Raw genomic sequence first — 12,016 nt, forward strand, 5'->3', positions numbered from 1 at the left:
TGTGATATATAGTATAGTATAATGATTAAAAGGGCAGGTTCTGGATTCAGATCTGGATTTCAGTTACATCCCTTAAGGTTTATTAGCTATGTAAATTTGGACAAGTTACTAAACCTGTGTAAGCCTTTTTTTTTTTCTCATCAGTAAAATAGAATTTTTTTTTTTAACCTACATCATAAGGATTTTCTGGGGATTAAATGGAGATAATGTTTGTAAGACATGACACATAGTACATTATCAAAAAGTGGTAGGGTCAAAAAAAAAAAAAAGACCTGTTACCATTGAGTCTACTCCAGCTCAAGGGGGCCCCATGTGTGCAGAGTAGAACTGTACTCTATAGGATTTGGGTTTTGTTTTTGTTTTTTTTTCCTACTCCTTTTTATTTTTGGTGGCTATATACACAACCAAACTTAAATTCATTCCCAATTTCTACATGAACAATTCAATGACATTGGCTATATACTTCACATTGTGTCACCATTTTCACCACATCTACTCATATTGTTTCATTACCATTAACTTAGACTCTCCACCCCTTAAAGTTCTCGTTTGTGCTTTAGATGAAGTATGGTAAGTTTAAACTCATATAGATAATTCTTTTAAAGAGCACAATGTTCAAGTCAAACACTCTTCATTAATTGAGCTAAATTGTTTAGTTCAATGATGGCTTCATGGGATAGTTTTTGCTCAACGTTTAAAGATTACGTCCAGCCATTAGATTTGGGGGTTCCCCCAATCTCAATGGATCTAGCAAGTTTGTTTCCATATGAATTTGAATTTCTGTTCCACAATTTTCCTCCTTTCACTTAGGATCCATTTATTAGATCCATGATCAAAACATTCAGTAATGGTAGCTGGCCACCATCCATTTCTTCCATTCTCTTGGTAATGGAGGTAGTAGTTCCATAGGGTTTTCAAATGCTGATTTTTCAGAAGCAGACTGCCAGAACTTTCTTTTGATGTGCCTCTGGGTAGCTTATTCAAATTTAGTTGGTTAAAAATGTCTTAATATCCCACGTAGGTCTCATCTGGTTTTACACTTTACCTCTATTTTCCCACTCACACACCTCTATTCAAATATATACTAGCATGGTCCTCCAACAGCCATTCCCTTTACATTAAATTAGTAACAAGTTTTATTATTATTATTATGTTTACAGATTCACAGCATTTCAGAGCTGGAAGGACACATAATCTAGGCCAGTGCTTCATTTTTCAGGTGAAAAAAACTGAGGCCCAGCCCAACTAGATAATCTTTTCCACAGTCATATAACCCAGGTCTCCTAATTTTCAATACGTGATTTTTTCTGAGACATGACCCTAAAGTAAGTATTTTCTTTCATACCTTTTATAGTCCAGGAGCCAAAGGTTTTTGTTTTGTTGTGGATGAGCTAAATAGGTTTAATTGTTTCTTAAGATAGTATGCTTTATCTTTCCTGTCTTCAAAAGCAATAGTTTCTGATTTGATTCAAATAAATACAATAGAGCCATGTCTCTTTAAAACAAGATTCTCAAATCTAATGAGTATAGTCAAGATTGCAATTATATTACTGTTTTCACAGGCTGTACACCTAACACAGAGAAGTGAACAGAGTTGTGTCACCATCTAGCACTAGGGCAGAATCTTTGGTATTTACTGGTAGCACTGCTGACTCACCGGGATTGAGCCTCGGCTTTCATATGCTGCTGCCCCCTCCTGTCTGTGGCTCCCTAATGCTTTTAGTACAAAGACAAAATCCTTACCCTCAGTCTACAAGGCCCTGTAAGATATATGCCCTGTCTACATAGTGGTTAAGTGCTACAGCTGCTGAACAAAAGTTTGGCAGTTCAAATCCACCAGGCACTCCTTGGAAACTCGGTGGGGGCAGTTCTACTCTGTCCTATAGGGTCGCTGTGATTCGGAATCCACTCCATGGCACCAGGCAATAGGTTTTGTTTTTGTTTTTTTTCTGCATCTTAGGTCTCCACTCACCTCTCTCTGCTGCCTCTGACTTGCCATCCACCCATCCTGGCTCTCTTTCAGCCTCTCTGGTTCTCCTTGCTCCCTCCTGCTATGAGGCTTTGCACATGTTCCTTCTGCTTAGAACGTTCTTTTCTCTTTACCTAGGCAACTCCCCTTTATGCTTCAGATCTCAACAGATGGATCACTCTCCCGCCATCCCCAACTGAGTCCAAGGCCCCATTTTGGAATCACACCAACCACCTATTTCTCCTTCATAGAATTTGTCAGTTGCATTTTAAATTTGTGATTCTATTATTGTCTTTTGCCACCACTATAGATGAAGATAGTGAAAGTGACTACATTTTTGCTCACCATTAAGTCTCCAGGGTCTCTTTACCATGTGTCCGGAACAGAAGAGAAGCTCAAGAAGTATTTATGGACATTGGTTAAATGAATGAACTACACGGGACCTGCATACTTGTTATACTGAATTTATTTGAATTGCTTCCCCGAACTTTAATCTCATAGCACAGAATAGATGCAAATAAAATCAAGCACAATTGATGGAGAAGAAAAAAAAGAGAGACGCTAAAAGGAAACAACCGAAAAAAAAAAAAAAAAAAACCTCTCTGCTGCTCCCTATGGACACAACAGACTCTCGATTTTTTAAGCCATACCTAGCATCTCCAAGGTAAGCAGGGTTAAAGTCCAAACAAAACCTACTGCTGTCGAGTCAATTTGCGGCCGTGTAGGACACAGTAGAAGAGTCCCCCATAGGATTTCCAAGGCCGTAAATCTTTTACAGAAGCTGGCTGCTACATCTTCCTTCGCTGAGCAGCTGGTGGGTTCCAACAGCGACATCTGCCTTAGCAGCCCAGAGTTTAACAACTGCGCACCAGGGCTAACCCGCCAGCGTCAGGTGATTCCTACTCATTGCGACCCTATAGGACAGAGTAGAACTGTTTCCAAGGCTAGGAATCTTTACAGAAACAGGAAGTAGACTGCCACATCGTTCTCCCGTGTCGACAAAGGCAACCGCCGACCTTCCGTTAGCAGCGAGCGTTTTAACCACTGTGCCCCCAAGGCTCCTTGTTGTTGTTGTTGCTCTTAGGTGCGCTGGAGTCGGTCCCGACACTTAGCGACCCTACGTACAACACAAGGAAATACTGCCGGTTCCTGCGCCATTGTCACAATCCTTGTTATGCTTGCGCCTGTTACTAATATGGAAAACCCTGGTGGAATAGTGGTTAGTGGCTATTGCTGCTAACCAAAAGGTCGGCAGTTCTAATCCACCTGGCGCTTCTTAGAAACCCTATGGGGCAGTTCTACTCTGTCTTATACGTTCGCTATGAGTCCAAATCAACTTGACTGCCGGGGGTTTTATTTTGTTTTGTTTACCAAAATGAGGAGCATCAGGCCAGGATGCCACCTGGTGGTTTAGCCTCACATTTACCGTTTTCCTAGTTCAGAAAAGCGCTAGTTATAAACAATCGCAACAGAGTGGAATTTTACCCAACAAAATATTGTTTGCATGTCATTATCCCAAAAAGGTGGACCAACTATCATTATTCATTCCTTTAAAATCTTCTTAAATTAAATATGCGAATTGGTACAGAAGAATGTTATAACATATGTATAAGGTATGTTGTTGTTAGTTGCCCTGGAGTCAATTCCATTCATGGCCACCCCATTTATGAAGAGTAGAAGTGCTCCGTAGTTTTCAAGGCTGTCTTCTGAGAAGCCTCTGCTTGAATTCCAACTGCTAACTCTTAGCTAGTAGACAAGTGCTTAACCGTTTGCACCATCCAGGGGCTCCTGGGGGCTTAGAGAAGAATTGTATAAGTAATCAAATTGCCATCAACACCTGTGTACTCACCGCCCAGCTCAGCACTGTCAGTCCTTTACAAGTGTGGCTTGAAAATAGTTCCTTCTGTTCGAACCCTTGTCAAGAATTTGCATTTCTAACAATTTCCTAGGCAATGCTAATGCTGCTGGTTAAGGACCAATTCTGAAAACTGCTAGTAGAGCAGTGGTTCTCAAAACTTATTCTACATAAGAACCACCTGGTGATCTTGTTAAACTGGAGATTCTGATTCAGTAAATCTGGGGTGAAAACGTAAATTCTCAGCAGGGGTTTGAACCAGAATGAACCAGTCTGAAGCCCTGTTTAAATGCTCCTATGTGCTTCTTTTCAAATCCTTTCTCCATTTTATCTATTCCTTATCTTGCTTTTATTTATAGTTTACCAACTATTTAACCATGTATCTGTAAGTTTGTTGTACTGTGGTGGCTTTTCTGTTGCTGTGATGCTGGAAGCTATGACACCTGTATTTCAAATACCAGCAGGGTCACCCATGGTGGATAGGTTTCAGAGGAGCTTCCAGAGTAAAACACTAGGAAGAAGGACCTGGATGTCTACTTCTGAAAAATATTAGCCAGTGAAAACCTTATGAATAACAGCAGAACATTGCCTGATATGGTGCCAGAAGATGAGCCCCTCAAGTTGGAAGGCACTCAAAATACGACTGAGAAAGAGCTGGCTCCTCATAGTAGAATTGGCCTTAATGACATGGATGGAGTCAAGCTTTTGGGACCTTCATTTGCTGATGTGGCATGACTCAAAATGAGAAGAGCTGCAAGCATCCATTAATAATAGGATAGTGGAATGTACAAAGTGTGAATCTAGGAAAATTGGAAATCATCAAAAATGAAAGGGAATGCATAAACTTCAAAATCCTAGGCATTAATGAGCTGAAATGGACAGGTAATTGGTCATTTTGAATCAGACAATTATACTGCCTACTACGCTGGGAATAACAAATTGAAGAGGAATGACATTGCATTCATCACTAAAAAGAACATTTCAAGATCTATCCTCAAGTACAAAACTGTCAGTGATAGGGTAGTATCCATATGCCTACAAGGAAGACCAGTTAATATAACTATTATTCAAATTTACACACCAACCACTACGGCCAAAGATGAAGAAACTGAAGATTTTTACCACCTTCCACAGTCTGAAATTGATTGAACATGCGATCAGGATGCATTGATAATTACTGGTGATTGGAATATGGAAGTTGGAAACAAAGAAGAAGGATCAGTAGTTGGAAAATATGGCCTTGGGGACAGAAACAATGCTGGAGATTGTATGGTAGAATTTTGCAAGACCAGCAACTTCCACACTGCAAATACATTTTTTTTCTTACCAACACAAGCGGTGACTATACACATGGACCTCGTCAGACAGAATACACAGAAATCAAATCGACTACATCTGTGGAAAGAGACGATGGAAAAGCTCAATATTACCAGTCAGAACAAGGCCAGGGCCGACTACTGAACAGACCGTCAATTGCTCATAAGCAAGTTTAAGTTGAAACTGAAGAAAATCAGAGCAAGTCCACAAGAGCCAAAGTACAACCTTGAGTATATCCCACCTGAATTTAGAGATCATCTGAAGAATAGACTTGACTCGTTGAACACTAATAACTAGATAAGTTGTGGAATGACATCAAGGACATTATACATGGAGAAAGCAAGAGGTCATTAAAAAGACAGGAAAGAAAGAAAAGGCCAAAATGGATGGCAGAAGAAACTCTGAAACTTGCTTTTGAATGTTGAGTTGCTAAAGCAAAAGGAAGAAATGATGAAGTAAAAGGGCTGAACAGAAGATTTCAAAGGGTGGCTTGAGAAGACAAAGTATTATAATGACAAGTGCAAAGAGCTGAAGATGGAAAACCAAAAGGGAGGCACATGTTTGGCATTTCTCAAGCTGAAAAAACTGAAGAAAAAATTCAAGCCTCAAGTTGCAATAGTGAAGAACTCTACAGGGAAAATAGTAAACGATGCAGGAAGCATCAAAATAAGACGGAAGGAGTACACAGAGTCACTATACTAAAAAGAATTGGTTGACGTTCAGTCATTTCAGGAGGTAGCAAATGATCAGGAACAGATGGTACTGAAGGAAGAAGTCGAAGCTGCACTGAAGGCATTGGTGAAAAACAAGGCTCCAGGAATTGACAAAATACCAATTGGGATGTTTCAACAAATGAATGCAGTGCTGGCAGTGCTCCCTCATCTGTGCCAAAGTATTTGGAAGACAGCTACCTGGCCAACTGACTGGAAGAGATCCATATTTATGCCTGTTCCCTAGAAAGGTGATCCAACAGAATTCAGAAATTATTGAATGATATCATTATTATCACATGCAAATAAACTTTTTCTGAAGATCATTCAAAAGCAGCTGCAGCAGTATATCAACAGGAAACTGCCAGAAATTCAAGCCAAACTCAGAAGAGGACATGGAACCAGGGATATCATTGCTGATTTCAGATGGATCCTGGCTGAAAGCAGAGAATACCGGAAAGATGTTTACCTGTATTTTATTGACTATACAAAGGCATTCGACTGTATGGATCATAACAAATTATGGATAACTTGCAAAGAATGGAGATTCCAGAACACTTAATTGTGCTCATGAGGAAACCGTACATAGATCAAGAGGCAGTCGTTCAAACAGAACAGGGGGATACTGTGTGGTTTCAAATCAGGAAAGGTGTACATCAGGGTTGTATCCTTTCACCATACCCATTCAATCTGTATGCTGAGCAAATGATCTGACAAGCTAGACTCTATAAAGAAGAATGGGGCGTCAAGATTGGAGAAAGACTCATTAACAACCTGTGTTATGCTTATGACACAAGCTTTCTTGCTGAAAGTGAAGAGGCCTTGAAGTACTTAACGATGAAGATCAAAGACCACAGCCTTCAATATGGATTATACCTCGAAATAAAGAAAACAAAAATCCTCACAACTGGACTAATAAGCATCAGGATAAATGGAGAAAAGATTGAAGTTGTCAAGGATTCCGTTTTACTTGGATCCACAATCAACATCCATGGAAGCAGCAGTCAAGAAATCAAAAGAAGCATTGCATTGGAAAATCTGCTGCAAAAGACCTCTTTAAAGGGTTGAAAAACCTGTGCTTAGACCAAGAGGCAGTCGTTGGGACACAACAAGGGATACTGTGTAGTTTAAAATCAGAAAAGATGTGTGTCAGGGTTGTATCCTTTCAGCATACTTATTCAATCTGTATGCCGAGCAAATAATCCAAGAAGCTAGACTATTTGAAAAAGAACAGAGCTTCAGGATAGGAGGAAGAGTCATTAATAACCTGCTATATGTAAATGACACAAACTTGTTGCTGAAAGTGAAGAGGACTTGAAGCACTTATTGATGAAGATCAAAGACTACAGCCTTCAGTATGATTACACCTCAACATAAAGAAAACAGAAATCCTTACAACTGGACCAATGACCAACATCATGATAAACAAAATATCGAAGTTATCAAGGATTTCATTTTACTTGGATCAACAATCAATGCCCATGGAAGCAGCAATCAAGAAATCAAATGATTACATTGGGTAAATCTTCTGCAAAAGACTTCTTTAAAGGGTTGAAAAGCAAAGATGTCAGTTTAAGGGCTAAGATGAGCCTGCCCCAAGCTATGGTGTTTTCAATCACTTCATATGCATGTGAAAGCTGGACAATGAATAAGGAAGACCAAAGAAGAATTGATGCCTTTGAATTATGGTGATGGCGAAGAATATTGAATATACCATGGACTGCCCGAAGAATGAACAAATCTGTCTTGGAAGAGGTACAGCCAGAATCCTCCTTAGAGGAAAAGATGGGGATACTGCATCTCACGTACTTTGGACATATTATTAGTAGGGACCAGTCCCTGGAGAAGGACTTCATGCTTGGTAGATGGTCATCGAAAAAGAGGAAGACTCTTAATGAGATGGATTGACACAGAGGCTGCAACAATGGGCTCAAGCATAACAAGAATCATGAGAATGGTGCAGGGTCGGGCAGTGTTTCATTCTGTTGTACATAACATTGCTATGAGTTGGAACCAACTTGACACCTAACAACAACAACTTTGTATATATCAATATATACATCATGCTTGGTAAAATAGAGGGTCAGAGAAAAAGAGGAAGATCTTCACCCGGATGGCCTGGCACAGTGGCTGCAACAATGGGCTCAAACATAACAATTCTGACAATGGTGCAAGACCAGGCAGTATTTCTTTCTGTTGTACACAGGGTTGCTATGAGTTGAAACCAACTGGACAGCACCTAACAACAACATATATCGATAAACAATATTTTTAATTTAGCATTTTAAAGCTTTACATAAAAACAGGATCATAATGTATCTGACTTGCTTTTTTAACTCAATATTCACTTCCTGGGATTCAGCATGTTGACGAGAAGAGCAGTAATTCATTCGTTTTCACTACTCTGTAGTATTTCATTGTATGACCATGCTACGATATATTTGGCTATCTACTCTGTTTGGCTTAATGTGGTAAAAATACATGGTACAAAATATTTGCCAATTGAACGTTTTTTACAAGGACAATTCAGTGACATTCATTACATTCATCATGTGCAGCTATCACCACTATTCATTTCCAAATTATTCCACCATTTACAGAAACTCAGTGCCCCCTAAGCAAAGAGTCCCCCTTTTCCCCTCCCTCCCAGCCTTGGCTCCAAAGTCTGTGTCTTCAACACTTATAACCAGAGTTCCATTTATGTATCTCCGATGTGTTGCCCTGGTGGTGTAGTGGTTAAAGTTCTCACCTGCTTACCATCCAAAAGATTGGCAGCCGCTTTGCAGGAAAGTGACGTGGCAGTCTGCCTCCTTAAAGATTTACAGCCTCGGAAACCCTGTGGGGCAGTTCTACTCTGTCCGATAGGGCCACCCATGAGTCGGCAGCAACTTGACAGAAGTGGGTGTGGTTTGGTGTGTGTTACCTCTGTAAGGATCAAACTGAATTTACCTTCTGTCCCCAATCTGTTTCCCCATCTCAGCTTCCCTATTACTTTTTATGTCACCTCAGCTATACAGGCCACAAATTATGGAGTCATTACTGATTCTTCATTATTCTTAACCCCCTATTCTATCAAACACCAAATTCTCTTGGACTCTCATTGTAACTCCTTATGCTGATGTTAAACCAAAGCCAAAACCAAACCCATTGCCATTGAGCAGATCCTGCAACCCTGTACGACAGAGTAGAACTGCCCCGCAGGGTTTCCAAGGAGCAGCTAGTTGATTCAAACTGCCAATCTTTTAGTTACCTGCCAAGCTCTTAACCACGGAGCCACCAGGGCTCCCTGCTGATGTTAAGGCCCTCTATAATCTGGATGCACTTACATATTTTACCTCACGAAGTACTACTCTCAGCAAGTGTCCCCTTCTACAGTCAGCCTAATTTATAGCCATTTTCAGTGGAGTTGCCAGGCCTTGGTCATCCTAGATCCCCTTAGATGAAACACCCAGTCCCCTCTTCAGGTTTTCCAGATCTTACTAGCTGTTAGTTCTAGTTTGTGATCCAGTTTTCAAGATTTACTTTCGTTCTAGTGCCCACTTACCTCTCTTTTCCTTTACCACATATTATGATTATTTGAGGTGCTCGACACATAGCACATTCTCAATGAGTTATGCCTCTTATTTGTGTTAATGGTAATAATAACGAATATATTTCTGTCTTAATTATCCAATGAAGTGAAGCTCCCTAAGGATCAAGATCACATCTTTCCTCCATCCCTATGAGACCTGCCACAATGTGCTTCCTAGATCACACTCATTATTCTTCCAGATCAGTTTGAGCACAGCAAAAAGGAAAACAAAACAAACTTAGTGGTAATCAAGATTCAGTCCATTTTTTTATGCTGCTGTGAAATTTCAGATTTAAAATTAAATGGTCAAACCCCCAACAGGTTAAAAAGTGTCAGAGGTTGGAATGGTTTTAAAACTTCAAGATTAAAAGAAGTTTATGTCTACGTAGAACTTTTTTCCTTCTCTTTGACTCTGATATTGCCATATTTTCTTTTGAGCAATTCCCCAGAATCCTACTTGCCCTGAATCTAAGAGCTCCTAATGATACTCAAGCGCAGCTTTGAAGGGCCGTTCTACTCTGTCCTATAGGGTCGCTATGAGTCGGAATCGACTCGACGGCACTGGGGTGGCACTGGGTATATGATTTAAAAGTAGCGCTGGTGGTGCAGTGGTTAAGCACTCGGCTGCTAACCAAAGGTTAGCAGTTTGAAGCCACCAGGACTCTGCAGGAGAAAGATGTGGCAGTCTGCTTCCGTAAAGATCACAGCCTTGGAAACCCTGTGGAGCAGTTCTACTCTGTTCTATAGGGTAGCTAAGAGTCAGAATGGGCTCCAGGCAGTGGGTTTGGTTTGGGTTATATGATTTACATACTGAAAATTCACATTCTAAATGCAGTAAATTTACCATATTTGTGTGAATATTTTAGAGAAAATTAAAAACTCAAAAGATACAATAATTAACGAAATGTATTATTGTTGTTAGGTGTCGTGGAGTCATAGGGACTCTGTGTTCAACAGAAGGAAACACTGCCAGGTCCTGCCCCATCCTCACTATCCTTTTTATGCTTGAGCCCATTGTTGCAGCCACTGTGTCAATTCATCTCCTCGAGGGTCTTCCTCTTTTTCGCTGACCCTGTACTTTAATGTCCAATGTCCTTCTCCAGGGGCTGGTCCCTCCTGATAACATGTCCAAAATATGTGAGAAGAAGTCTCTCCATCCTTGCTTCCAATAAGCATTCTGCCTGTACTTCTCCCAAGACATTTAAAGAAAAAAATTATTAAAAGAAAAAACAGTAAACCAGCTACTTATTAACCAATCACGTATCTCAAAAAAGATCATCGAAGATCGGTAAAAGGCAATACAGTAGAAACAGCTGCGAACATACGAAATAATCTACAAAGCACACAATCTGAATACATAGAAAAAATAGAAATTTACTCTAGGCATGATGAAAAACAGGTATAATTTCCCCTTAAAACTGTTTTCTTCTTTTATTAGCCAAACAAACCTGAAGATTAAACAAAGCCTTTTTTAAAAAAATCATCGCTTGTATACAGTTCCAAATTATTTTCAAAAGTTGGTAAATGCAATTTTAGTTGATTTAACAGGTTTTAGAGTACTTTAGAATTCATTTTGTCTATTTGATTCTAGATGATCTTATCTGTAAATACGTATGACATATTTTAAATGTCGTAAAGTTTCAAAACAAATTGAATTTTTGTGATCGAGAAAAACAGCACCAGTAACCATAACAAAAACGAATAATATTCACACGTAGGTTGTAAAGAATAAAACAAGTATTTCCCTGACCGGGAATCGAACCCGGGCCGCGGCGGTGAGAGCGCCGAATCCTAACCACTAGACCACCAGGGAGGATGCAAAAATAATTCCAAAAACTCTAGTTGTCTGTTAAAAATCTGCATGTACTCCAGCCGACTAACAGAAAACAGGCTGTCTTTTCTAAGCCCCACCTCCTCCGTTTTTGCTCCGGGTTTTAATTCCCGAAACGCAGGCAAATTCCCACTGCTCCCTACAGGAGGAGCTCAGCCGCCGACCTACGGAATAAACCTCGACTCTCCAAATCCAGTCCTCTTTGGACACCCGTTATAGAAAAACCGAAAAAAAAAAAAAAAACCAAATCCGTTGCCGTTGTGTCGATCCCGCCTCATGGTTCTGGAATTCTCATTCTAATTACCCAACACAGTGTACGCAGAGTTAAAGCACGGTCCAGATCATGTAATTTGTTTTATTATGTTCTTAATCATCTAATTTCTTTTTCCAAATCTAACCTCTCCACCTTTCTGTCATCCTCTCTCAGGCGGATATTAAATCCCACTAAACATTTGAAATCTGCCCTAGATTGCCACCTGCGGAGAGCGTTTCATGTCGGCGAGCCGGCTGCCACAGGGCACGCGTCCTTGGCACAAAGCATGTGCTTTGTAAATATGAGTGATGAAGGGACACGTAGCCTTATAGGACTTGATTGTCTACTTACTATTGCTTATTTGTGTTTCAGTTTAACGAAGCTGAAGAGAGTTATGGGTAATAGGCCTAGCGAAGAACCAGCTTGGCACCGGATCCAAATAAACCCTTTAAATCCATTGTATTTCCATTATCATGTTTTGCCAAGAGTGTTATTATCTAGGCAGTTGCT

At 40.1% G+C, this 12,016-nt stretch overlaps 1 non-coding gene across 1 annotated transcript; it reads right to left on the minus strand.

Moving 5' to 3' along the window:
• Positions 1–11,163: 11,163 nt before the first annotated feature.
• On the minus strand, positions 11,164–11,235 carry TRNAE-CUC (transfer RNA glutamic acid (anticodon CUC)). The gene has a single exon. It is a non-coding gene; the product is annotated as a tRNA-Glu (tRNA).
• Between the last annotated feature and the right edge of the window lie 781 nt (positions 11,236–12,016).

This window comes from Elephas maximus, chromosome 1 (assembly GCF_024166365.1).
Source record: "Elephas maximus indicus isolate mEleMax1 chromosome 1, mEleMax1 primary haplotype, whole genome shotgun sequence".
Classification (NCBI taxonomy): Eukaryota; Metazoa; Chordata; class Mammalia; order Proboscidea; family Elephantidae; genus Elephas; species Elephas maximus.